This window comes from Melanotaenia boesemani, chromosome 3 (assembly GCF_017639745.1).
Source record: "Melanotaenia boesemani isolate fMelBoe1 chromosome 3, fMelBoe1.pri, whole genome shotgun sequence".
NCBI lineage: Eukaryota > Metazoa > Chordata > Actinopteri > Atheriniformes > Melanotaeniidae > Melanotaenia > Melanotaenia boesemani.
This window is the reverse complement of record NC_055684.1, coordinates 348,057-361,730: the sequence shown is the minus strand read 5'-3', so window position 1 is coordinate 361,730 and position 13,674 is coordinate 348,057.

Below are 13,674 nucleotides of genomic sequence, written 5' to 3'. Positions count from 1 at the left end.
CACAAACACGCACACGTCCATGCATGTTCGCGCACGTCCATGCATGTTCGTGCATGCTTGCGCATTTTCCATTCAGTGGGCGTGGAACGTGACCGAGGTAGATTGGGAGTAGAGATGGACAATTCGTGACGTTCAGTATAATGTCTGCTCAGGCTGATGTTTTTTTCCCTGCATTTTTACTCAGTAACAGGAGGTTTCCAATGTAATGAAAGAAAATACCTGGGTCAAAATGCACTTGAGTAAAAGTAAAATTACCCATTTTAAAAACTACTTAAAAAATTACAAATTACTCCCAAAAACTACTCAGTTACAGTAATTTGAGTAAATATAATTAGTTACTTTCCACCTCTGCTTTAATAGATGCTTCGTCTCATGAAGAGTTGTATTATGGAGCTTTGGGACCACATGTGAACACCAAGATTTTTTTCCAGTATATGTGTGAAACAAGTTCGTAACTAACATCTAAATCAACATGTTGATAATCTGAAATAATACAATAACACAAGCAAAGAAATCACTATTAGCGTCCCCTGGTGGGTCCATGATGCCATAACATCACTGTGGAAAATACCAGGATTTCCTGCATCTGCCAACAATGTAAAAATAGTTGAATCTGGTGAAAATGAAAAATGTCAAATATCACAGCCTTTTTTACAAATGAAATGCTAACATTAAATAATGAATAGTTTTAAACTGTAATTACAAATAAATTTAAATATATCGTTCTAATCAAAATCAATGGAACAGTTTTAGCCAAAAGTCTGAACAATAAGCATTTGATACTACAGTAAATATACAATGAAAAAATTTTTTTCCATTTATTTATTTATTTTGCTTATCTTAGACATATCCATGTCATTTAAAGGGGTAAAAATGGACGAGGGTCACCAGAGAGGACAAAATTAAGTTGTGTATGAGTTCAATCAATCAATCAATCAATCTTTATTTATAGAGCACTTTTCATACATAAATGCAGCACAAAGTGCTTTCCATGGTTGAAACAATGCCCACCATACCCCCCCCCCCCCCACCACCACCACACACAACCCCCTCCCTCCCCGCTTGTGTACAAGCAAGCACACACATACACGTACACACACACATACTTGCACATATTAAAAGACTAATGTGAGGTTGAGCACAGGTGAGCCTGGTAAGGAAACACTATCACAGGGAGCCGTCTGCACCGGGAGCCGCTCACAGGCCACGACCGCCAGGACACCGACCCAGGGCACATGGCCAATTGAGAGGCAGAGGAGCCACCCAACCAGACTGAAGAACCCGCAGGACAGAGCCGCAGCAGCCACAGCCGATGAAAGCCACCGTTGCAGAGAGCCCCCTCCGAGGAAACACTGGGGAAATAACCTAAAAATAATATAAATAGAATAAAAAAATTAAAAAAAATGTTGGGTTATGGAATTTGTTCCAGCCGTATGTATGGATGATATCTCATAGGATCTGTCACAGAAACGAATGCGGAGAATATGACGTAGGATCTGTGACAGATGTGTGTGCGGAGAATATCATACACTAGGATTTCTTAAAGTTGTGTATATGGAGGGTATACAATGCTAGGATCTGTGACAGATGTGTATCCATGGCATATCCTATACTAGGATTTGCAATAGATGTGTATACGGAGGGTATCCTATAAAAGGATCTGTTACAGACCGATCTTCCCGTATATCCCCGGAAACAGTCAGGATATGCCGCGGATACGGAGACTTGTATCCTCTTGGATCTCTCCGGATCTTAGGTGTTTTTGTCCAGTGCAAGGTGTTTGTGTTTGTCAATTCTTGTATGCAATACACCAGGGGTGCCCAACCTTTTTTGACTCAAGGTCTACTTTTCAAGTAGCCACCCTCCTGAGAGCTACCAGTGTCAACATTGCATCCCACACACACAGTTTACAGACCGTAGTAACCAACCTCACAACACTTTTTCTTGTCACATAACCACTACATATTATATTACTAACCTTCCCTCTCTCAATCACACAAATTCCTCAGACACAGTTACCAGTTTGTGGAGCACAGAGCTGCTTCTCTGCTCCTCTCTCCCTCTCTCTCTCTCTCTCTTATACACACACACCAACAACAATCTGCAAGAGCAGCCATAACTGACCATAACAAACGGAAAAATAACCCAGATACAGAGCATAGATATCTGAGTTTGCAAAAAGGAAACCCATTCCTACCTTAGTGGGAGACCTGGCACTGGGAGGAGGAGGCTAGCTTCTCATAGTCAGGAGTGTAGGAGCTGGTTGCAAGGCGTAGGCAGGCTGCTAGGTGGTCATCAGTCATTGTTGATCTGTACTTAGATTTGATGATTTTCATGTGCGAGAAAGCAGACTCACACAAATAGGTTGATCCAAAAAGAGCTGTCAGGTTCAAGGCACATCTTCTCAGATTGGGATACTTTTCCTCCACTATTAGTTTCCAGAACACAGCATGCTCTCCAGAGTGAGTGGATGTTGATCTTGCTTTGATCTCAATGTCATTTTGTAGTGTCAGGATCTCATCCTCAAGAGTGGAACTTTCCAAGTCAAAAAGTGATTTGAGTTTGGCAGCAATGTCACCAACATCAATACTTGCACCGAATGGATATAACATGTAGCTGGCTACAGGCTCGATGGATGCAAAGTCAGTAAACCGCTTCTCAAATTCTGACAAGATACTCTGAACATGCACCTCATAACGTGCACTGTAAAGCTGTGTCACGTCTTTACCTTGCCGTTGTAGTTCTGCTTGCATGTGAGGGAAGTTGCTCAGGTTACCATGCTGCAGCCTGCTTGACATTAGCTGTAGCTTGCTTTTGAATGTCTTCACTGTACTTATCATGTTGATTACATCTTTATCCTTACCCTGCAGCTCTAAATTCAACTCATTGAGCTCGCCAGTGAGATCAGTGAGGAAAGATAAATCTAAAAGCCACTGGTGGTCGTCTAGCTTTGCATGGTAATCCACATGTTTTGAAAGCTTCAGGAAGTCCTTGATTTCTGGCAACAGTTCCATAAATCTGGCCAAAAATTTACCTCTGCTTAACCACCTAACATCCGTGTGAAGCAGCAAGTCTGTGTGCTCAGCATCATTCTCCTCCAAGTGAGAACGGAAAAGCCTTCTCTGCAGACTCCTGGCCCGAACCGAACAGACTATCTTCATTGCAATGTCCATCACTTCTTTCATGTTTAAAATTTTTCCACACAAGGCTTGCTGGTGAATTATACAATGATAATTCAGGATATCTGGGAAAGATTCACTTTCTTTGCACAGTGCAATGAACCCATTGGTGCGCCCTATCATTGCAGGCGCCCCATCAGTTGTGATGGAGATCAGCTTGAACAGCGGCAGTTTTGTCTCGCTAACAAATCCCATGAAAGCGTTAAAAATATCCTCCCCTCTGGTGTGTCCTTTTAATGGCAAAATGGTTAGTAGCTCTTCCTTGGCACTCATGTCTTCAAAGACCATTCTGATGAAAATGCACAATTGTGCCACGTCCACAATATCTGTTGATTCGTCAAATTGGAGGGAAAAACACTCACATGCGTCAATATCCCTGCTCAGCTGCTCCTTCACATCCACAGCCATTCCCTCACACCGTTTTGTAGTGGTGTTGCGGGAGAGTTGCACTTCTTTAATGGCCTTCACGATCTCTATTTTATTTTTAAAGTTGTCAAAAAGACTATCCGCTGCTTCGAGAAAGGCTTCTTTCACAACTTCGCCGTCTTTAAATGGCTTTTTATGTTTAGCAAGGACGCGACAGACACGATAGGAAGCAATAGTTGCAGCCTTACCCTGAGTCTTCGGTTTTGTGAAAATTGACTGCCGTGCTGCAAGCTGTGCTTTCAAATCCCGCACTTTTGTGGTGCGTAAAGGCGTTTTTGCAGGGAAATCCCTGTCGTAGCTCCCGTGTACAGTTTTAAAATGTCGCTCCAGATTTCCTTTCTTTGCCAGCGCCACTGTTGCATTACAAATCAAACAAACTGGCTTTGAATGAGAATAAACAAAAAAATAATCCTCCTCCCATTCAGGGTGAAAATGGTAGGTTTTGGTTCGCTTCGCCTCAGCCATATTAACGTTATGGAGTGGTAAGCGGTTTGATCGCAAGCAGCTAGCTAACTTCCTGTCACGCATTACAAACTAAACGTGACCTATTTTTTTCTCTAAAAAAAAAATTGTGGACATGACTTATAACAGGTTGTAGACGACATTTTATATTTATATAAACTCCACACACATACAAACACACACACACACACAAAAAATATATATAAATATATATTTTTTTATTTTTTCCCCCACACTCCTTGCGGTCGACTTGGGATCAGTCCGCGGTCTACCAGTAGATCGCGATCGACTGGTTGGGCACTCCTGCAATACACCGTTTTTAACTAAAAATAATCATTCCCGACAGGATTAGCATTCCCAACATCAATCACCTTGGCAAACAGGAGGTTTAATGTGCTGTCTTGTTTTTGTAAGTCAACAGTACTGTCAGGTGTCTCCCACATTTTGTCTGTTTAAACCTTGTACAGTGTGTTCAGTTATACCAGTGCTTCTCAACTATTTTCTGTTACGCACAGACTCCCCCCCCCACCCCCCGGAAGAAGAAAACATTTCATGCCCCCCCCCCCCCACACACACACACACACACACACACACACACTCCGCCGCAACTATAAATAGTGTATTAATAAGTACACCCCATAACATTGTATCCTAAAAGAAAAGAAAAAAGAAAAAAATATAGATCAACTCACAACAATGATCAACTTCATTAACATTGTCTTATTAGTCTGTAACAGAAAGGATTTAAAGTGCATCAGTTTACCTTAAATTAAAAGAAAAATTTTATCCCTATGTAAACTATTAACATTTTAGCCTGACTTGAACCATTTGATACTAGAAAAATAAAATGAAATAAAGTCAATAAACAATAATAAATTCAAATTGATCAGCAACATTAACTCAGGAGCATAATACATAAAACATTTTCACAAATAAAAATAAAACAATTTGTGCTGATTTTTTTTTCTTTTTTTTTTTTTTATCAAAATGAGGAAGTCAATATTTCAAAAGAGAAAATAGTGTAGAACTAGTACAGACAATGTTTATGTTCTTATATTGCTTAGTATTTGGGTTGTCAATTATATTTCATAGTACAGAAAGACCGTTTGTGTTTTAATAGTACAGCTTTACCTGTAAGTGGAACTTTGTAGGAGTTGTTTAGTTGTTCCGGGGGGAATTGTTTTTGATCGCTCGCTGGCCCTGGTGTGGACATAAAAAGTTCGTCTGCACTGGTGCTAGAGCGTTCAACAGTCTGTGACTGTCCCGCAGATTGTAAAGTGTTGTCATCTCCAGTAAAAGGAAGCTAAACGTTATATTCCTGGTCCGGAGTGTCTTTCATGCTGCACACAGCATCCAAAATATATCCTGTTAGCCAAAGCTAACAATAGCATTTCATGGATTCACATGACCACCCCTCAACCTGTGGAACTGCATTTGTGTAGCTTACATGGTTTCTTTGCCAGGTGTACAGGCTTCATGGCTACAATGAGCTCGTTTAGCAGTGCACAGCTTTTCAAAACAGGGTTTGAAGCATGATACTGCAACTCTCAGCTCCTGCTCAATGTTTAGCTGGGACCTGTACTTGGTCTTCAGTGCAGCAACAGCAGAGAAACCAGACTCACAAAGATAAGATGTTGCAATAGGAAGAAGAATGCCCATAGCATGCTGCCCCAAGAGTGGATACATCATGTCAATGAACTGGTCCTCTGCAGAACTGAAACTAGTTGGAGCTGGTGGACCAAAAGGACCTCTTACCCAGTCACACTGGGAACTGTTTCGAGGGAAGTACTTTTTAAAGAATACCACCAGCGATGAAACATGCTGCTTAAAATGTGGAACCACTGAGGTGGCATCATAATCATTAGTGTCAACAAATTCATGCAGGTTCTCGAATGACTCAGTGTTTCCTTCATCAAGTCGCCTGCCCCACATTGAAAGCTTTTGATTAAAAGAGCTGATCCTGTCTGTGACTTGAGGGAGGTGTTTATCTTTCCCTTGGAGCTGTAGATTTAGTTCATTTAGCTTTCCAAATATGTCACTCAAGTAGGCCAATTTTGCCAGGAAGTTCTCATCACTAAATATTTCTGCAACTTCATACTTGTGCTCCTGCTCCAAAAACATTTTTATCTCCTCTCTGAACTCAAAAACTCAGGACAAGACTTTTACTCGTGACAGCCACCTTGCTTCACTGTGAAACAGCACAGCTTGATGTTTAGCTCCCATCTCCTCACAGATAGCAGAGAAGACTCTTGTTTTAGTGAAAATGACTACACCTACAATGTTAGTCATAACCTCATTTAATTCAGAGGAAAGATGCCTTGATGCTGGTGCTTCTCGATGTATTACACAGTGTGTCAACTCAGCACTAGGTGAGACCTTCTTGATGAGTGTCCGAAGTCCGTTTCTCAATCCTGACATGGTCTACGCACCACCACTGCAAACAACAATGCAGTCCTCCCACTTTAGCCCATTCTCAGTCAGGAAGCAGTCCAGCATTTTGATTAGCTCTTCAGCTGTGGCTCTGTCTCTGACATATTTACAAAAAAGTAGATCCGTGGTCTCCTTGGATGCACCCCGTGGCGACTCGCCTCTCAGTTTTAATTGCACCTAGACACCAAAACACAAGAAACACAACACACAAACAACACCTGGGGGGCATGGCATGCGGTGCATGGCGGGCGAGTGGCCCGGCTCCCGGCTCATTGCAGTCACTGCCCCTCAATTTTAATTGCACACAACACACACTACATAAACAGTCAGGAGCGGGGAGGGAGAGGGTATTGGGGACCTCTCACACCCCTGCTCCCCCTGTGTGTGGCTGGGGGCGGGCGGGCGGTGGGGGGGAGGGGGGTTGGGTCAAGGGGGGGTGCTTGGGGCTCGCTGTCCGCTGGTCCGCCTGGGGTGTCCCCCACGGGGCATGGTGGGTGGGTTGTGTGTGGCGTGACTGTGTGGTGGTGAGTGATTGTGGGTGCGGCACGGGGGAGGGTGTGAGTGTGGGGTTATATGGGGTGCAGATCGAAGTAGGTGGGGAGTGGGGGGAGGGGGCCGATAGCACCCTGGTTCCCGGGGTGTGCGGCTGGAACATCGGGGTGTGTGCTGGCCTATGCCGGGTGGCTGTCTAGGGGGGCCTGGTCCTCCTAGGCATGTTGCGTGCCCTCTGCCTTTGGGGGGTGGGGCGGCCGCCTCTGGGCTCCTGGGGCCCTGGGCCCTTCGCTTGGGCTGCCCTGGGTGGCCGGTCCCTGGCGGGGCCGGTGGCTGCTGATCTTGGCCCACTGGGGCCTGTGCCCCGGGACCGTGGGGGGCTCTCCTCTGCCGCCCTTTGGGTGGGGCTGGAGTCGTCTTTGTGGTGGGGTGGCTTGGGTTGGTGCTCCGGGTCTGCTGCTGAGGGCCCGGCTCAGGCCCTGGTCTGCCTCTGGCCTCCGTGGAGGCATGGTCGCATTTGCATGATGTCACTCACCACTCTTCATCACTGATCACTCCTTGTTTCTCATGCTCTGCATGCTGACACAGTCACTGAGTTGTCCAGTGGGTTTTAATACTAAGCGATAATTATAAATTTTTTTTTTTATTTTTTGTATTTTTCCTGTGAGTTAGTATCTGGTCGCTGTTATGTCTTTTTGATTTGGTTATTATTTAAAAACTCTTAATGACTGGCAGCCCTGTTTTTTCTGTGTGTGTGTTTCTGCTTTTGTAAAAGTTGTAGGAAATTTTCTGGTGTGTTCATGTTCAGGTGTAACAGTTTGTTGTCTGGTGATGGTGTGGATTGAAGGGTCGTTTCCTTCTGTCTGTGATCTTCTTGTCTCCTTTCATCTTTCCCTTTTGCTCTTTTTGCTATTTTCAATCTTTTTCTGTCCCCTCCGGTCAGGTCCAGCAAGATTACATAGATTCTGTGATTCAAAGTAAATAAATAAATAAATGAATCACATTATCAAGAGGAGCCTTACCCATAGGCCTCCACTTGGCAGAGCAAATTTGTTCAGCATGATACAGCAACCAGATTGTCATCTTGCTTGCTATGATGCTGGACAGGACAAGTTAAAAAAAAAAAAAAAAAAGAAATAGATCCTCACACCATTTCAAAACGCACATAAACAAAAAAAACAGTCTTTGTTGCTGTCAGTTGCTTCATCGCAAAATGTTTGTCTTTGAGGTTATCTACCAGCTGTTCTTGAAGATCGTTAGCAATGTCATTTATACGTCTGGTGACGCTGTCATTGGACAGAGGGACTGTTTTTATTTTTGTAGCACTTGCTTCATCCATCATGACAGAGACCATGGGTGTGTCCCAATCCATGCACTTCTATACTTCCAACACTACATTTAAGTGCTTAGTGCGCTGACACAGAAACCTCAGTAAAAACACTGAAAGTACCCGGATGCTGCCCTAAACTCGGCCAAAAATCTAGTGCGAAACGATAGACACTACACACACTAAACGGACACCATCTTGCTGACGTAGTGGAAGGGGAGGGACTTTCAACCAGTTTTTCAGAGCTAGCAGCCACCGACTCAGCGGTACCGATGCAGGCGGATTTTCTACTGTTGTAAGTATGAAGATATTTGATCATAATTCTAATATAAACTGCAGCATGCTTCTTATCTCTTCTATCCCTGGTGACAGTTATGGATCTGATCATTTGTTGGAGGCTGCAGCAGAGTTAGCAACGTAAATGTTAGCTCTTTTACAGCCGATTTCACAGATCTAGATGGGCTATAAGTGTTAAAAATGATTAATGCTATATCTAACCTCCAGATGAAGCACTGCGGGGTCTCTGGCGTAAACAAAATGGTCCTTGATCTGAAAACTTATTTAGAAACACCGCTGGTTAGAGAACCGGCCCGTTTCCATGGTAACGCTGACGAAGCTGTAGCTGATTGCAGACGCTTATCTAAAGTGATGTACAAAGTACCCATAAAGTACATAATAATGTTTGCTTTTATATAAACTGCCATTCTGTGTTCACCATAGGTCACTGTGGCATCAAACTACCGAGCCAGCAGTGGCACTGAGGCGTTTACCACCTGCGGGCTAGGACGCTGCTGTGGAGAAGAGGAGGCGGGAAGAGAGAAATGTTTTAATAAAAAGTTTAAATAAAATGTTTTCTGCATCCCTGTTTTAGTGTCTTCATTACTGTATTTCATATTTTAAATGGTTTCTAGTAAAATCGGTTTCCTGTTGCAGACGTGAACGGTATCAGTGTAAACACCAATGAAACAGATGTATAATGTAAAGTACTTTCATTCACTGAAGATATCTTTGCTTATTTAAAAGCTGTTTTTTAGTGTTTTAAATTGCACTTTATACTAACAAGTATGGGGGAGACATGCAAAGACACATGAGCGTGTGCTGATGGTTTCTATTGTTATCTACTGAGATAAATACAGTGGAGGCCATGGTTCTTTGTTTCCCTAATGATCCTTTTAAAAGGATTTAATAGCATAAATGTATGATGACATGCAAACACGTATGTTAACCTGATTTTGGATGAAAAAAAAAAGTATATTAACGGAGCGGCGCTGCTAAGCTGGTACGTTCCTACCGGTAAGTGCAAAACGTTAGTGCTCAATTTGGCTCAGGACTTACCCACGATAGTGTCACTACAGAAGGTAGAGCTTAATGCGCACTACACACTACCTTCTAGTGCACGCATGTAAGTGCACGGTTTGAGACACACTCAATGTCTAATGCTGCAGTATCAGCTCCTCTGCTATGGTGTGGTTTTCTTTGCACTGAGCAATTTGGTATGCCACCTTATATGATGCTAACAGTGCTCGCTGGTTTAATAAAGTAGAATTCACAAAGCGAGATGATTGTTGGCAATATTCGGCACATTTTCGCTGAAAAAACTCAAGTGGCTTATCAGCGTGATTGGGGTGTAATGTCTTTAAGTGACGCCTTAATTTATTTGGTTTCATGGTGTCTGCTGCCAACATTTTTAGACACAGTAAACACGAAGCCAAGCGCTACATACGTTTCATCATATTTCCTCATCTTAGCTTTCGGGTGACTTTCGTTTATCTCTCTCCGCCTTTCCTTTCATCCCTGTTAAATATTTTTTTCATGGTGTCTCTTCACTGCACTTCATCTCTCGCAATCTCAAGCTAACTTCCCTCTGGATGTTGAGCCTCTAGTGGCATTAGGCACCAGCGCTCCCCAGGAGGTCCCCCAGGGCAAGACAGGCCAGGAGAGGCCCCCACGACCGGGCCATTCAGGGACCACAGCCAGTGAGCCGTCACCAACCCTAGAAGGTACCCACCCCCCCACATCCCTAACGGGGAATGAGAGGATGGGGACAGCGGCAGACCCACGGCAACAGCATAGACAGACACACAACATACAAGCATCCCTGTCTCACACCCCAGCACCTCCCCCTATAATCCCCCGAATCCCAATCAGCCCTCCTTCAAACCCCTGCACCCCCCCGCCCCCGGGCCATACCCTGGGTCCCAGGGCGTCAGCCAGACACCAGGGCATGCACCAACCAACACCACGGCAGCACATCCAGGCAGGCCCAGACCCCCGGCAAATACGGACCCCACCACCCCGGAGGGAGGAGGACCATCCCCAAGCACCAGAGCCCAGAACCCCCCGCCCAGCCCGCCCCAGAATAGCCCGGCCGCCCGGCCCAGTACCGATGCCTACCGACCCAGGCGTCACCAGTGGCCTCACCCCCCACCACAAGGCGACTCCATCCGCTGGCCCAGAGCCACCCCCATTGCAGAGCAGCCCGGTCCCGCACCACGGACAACCACAAAGAACCCGCAACCACCAGTCACTCCTGGCCATTTTCCAGCCCCCATAGCAACGAGGTCACAGTTGATGCTTTTAAAACACTTATGTGTTTTGATGGTTGAGCTGATGAATGGCAGGTCAGAGATAAACAGATCCTCACACAATGCTTGCTCTACATCTAACCATGATTCATCCAGACTGCTAGGTTTAAGCCATTTGGAGATATACTGCAGCTTGTTAGCTAAGAAAACATGATTAAAGTCGGGTAGCTCCAATCCGCCTCTATCTTTAGTCTGTTGTAAAGTTTTTAGACTGATACGTGATGGCTTATTTTTCCATAAAAATTTAGATATATGTGAATCCAGTGACTTAAACCAGCTGGAGGATGGTTTAGTGGGTATCATTGAAAACAGGTAGTTTACTTTAGATAGAACCATCATTTTAACTGTGGCAACCCTCCCCATGAGTGATATGGGTAAGCGCCTCCACCGTGAGAGATCATCCTCTATTGCTTTAAGTAGCTAGACATAATTTAGCTTTGTTAGTTCTGATAACCTGGGCAAAATGTTTATGCCTAGATATCTGATGTTTCCAGACTGTATTGTAGTATTGGGTGTGTTTTGTAGGTCACCGTTAATGGGCATAACAATAGTTTTTGGAGGTGTGGTTTGCCTGAACAGACCTACCCAAATTAAATCAACAGTAACTCTGTAATTTTTAGGTCAATATACATAAGCGTGGTCTCAATGGATAGGTAAGACCCTATGAAATATAAATCTAGAAACATTGTGAATGTTAATATGCCTGTGCAAATTGTCATAAACCATAGGTAAATAAAAATATATCCTTGGCAATTTTTTTTTTGTTTTTTTTGTACACAGATGAAAACATCATGACAGAAATCATTCTGTGCATAAAGATACCACTGCATGGATTCAGCAACTCCTTGACTACAACTGTACAAAGTTTCATGAGAATAGAACAAAGCTCATAGCTTTCATGCAGGTTTTAGTGTGGATAGTACCAGGCGGACTCTCTATTTGGCCACTTGGATATGCAAACTATGCCAAATTGTGCTGTGTCTATATTTCCTCCAGAACTTCCAACACGGTGTATTTGGTTCTTTGTAATTTCTTGGATATGTTCATTGCTTTTATCCTTCGTTCTAAATGGATAAAACGTTATAATGAAGCAAAGAAATGAACGCTGTTCGATATTCGCTCTTTCCGGTGCGCCCACGTGCGTAACTGCTGCAAAATGGCAATGATGCTCCTTTGTTTATGCGCAAGTATTTATACCTGACAGATAAAGTGACGTTCAAGTGTAAGATATCGTCGGAAAGCTTGTAAGATGTAGAATTCGACCAAACTTTATTTACACTGCCAAGACCCACAACAAGACAACAAAATGGCTGTGAATGGGAGCATATGACATGTTAGCGCATGACGCACTTTCACCATTATGGATTACTACGCTGTGAGTTTTGGTCAAAGAACAATGTGGATAGACTGAAAATGACCACAAAAAGGTAAGGAAAGAAAATATGTGGCTGTTTGTGAGAATAGCTTTGGTATTTGGTGTATTTGTTGATAAACATGCTAACTGATAACTCTGCTGTGATATGCGAAGGTTAGCGTTGTGTTTGTTTTGAGACTGACGTGAGGTGCTTGGCGAATAACTTTTTATGCTTGGTATCATATGAAAGTGCAGCTTTTCTAGTTTCATTTGATACCCAACATGTTGGGGTGGAGTGAACGGATCACGCGTTGTGTTGCATTTTGTTTCGGGTGTTACTGGTTATGGTGGCGCTGTTGTTTGTGGCATACATATTTTAAAGTTGTTATTAAACAAATTCTTTGTTGACCAAATGCACTTGAAGAGTTGATTTAGTGGCATTAGGTATTCTTCTTTAAGACACATTATAAATAAAATGTCCTAACATCACTAAAGTAACTTTTTTACACACATGAACTTGTGTTTACACCTGTTGGACCCACCGGTGGGTCCGTGGGGCTTAACAGGTTAATAGAGTAGTCAGATATTGATGAGAATGTGTTAATAAGTGTGTTTGTCTGGGGGAGAGATGTCGGTGAGTTCTGGAGGAAAAGTAATACATCATCAGCATAAAGACTTATCTTGTGTTCTATATTTTTGGCATGGATTCCTTTAATCTCTTTATTTTGTCTTATGGCAGCAGCTAGGGGTAACACAGGATAAGACACTTCAGCAAACCTAATGAGTTTTTGAAATTTATTGACGCACATAAACAACCCCAGTGACATTAAGACAGGATGCCCTGCTGGGTCATCCTGGAGTGTCTGGCTGGTATCAGATAAGTCACACAGATCAGAGCGAACTGTTCTAAAGAATGCATCCACTTTTACTATATCAACAGGCTACTCAGTATTAAACTCAATTACCAAGAACTTAAACAATCTGTTTACCCTGAGAGTGATCAGTAGACACAATATAATAAAGGGAATAATATGAAATTTCCCCAACAGTTCAATAAAAATAGCAAAGAGTGATGGAGAAAGCGGGCAGCCCTGTCTGGTTCCTCTCTGCAAACAGAAGCTTGGAGAAGTTTGATCACTGGTCTTCACACATGCATTTGGGTTGTTATATAATATTTTTATCCAATCTATGAAAGATGACCCAAACCCAAATTTGTTTAATGTTGTGATGTATCTTGATCAGGAGATGTGGAAAAATTGGCTTTCAGGCAAAAACGTCTCTGGACTCTGACTTGAATAATAAAAAGAAGTTTATTACAAAAGTTCAGACATCAAAACAGATTTCTGCAGCAAAATCTGGAGGTCCCAAAGCCAGAACGAAGACCTCCAGACCTGATGTGTCGTTCTGTCTTATATAGGG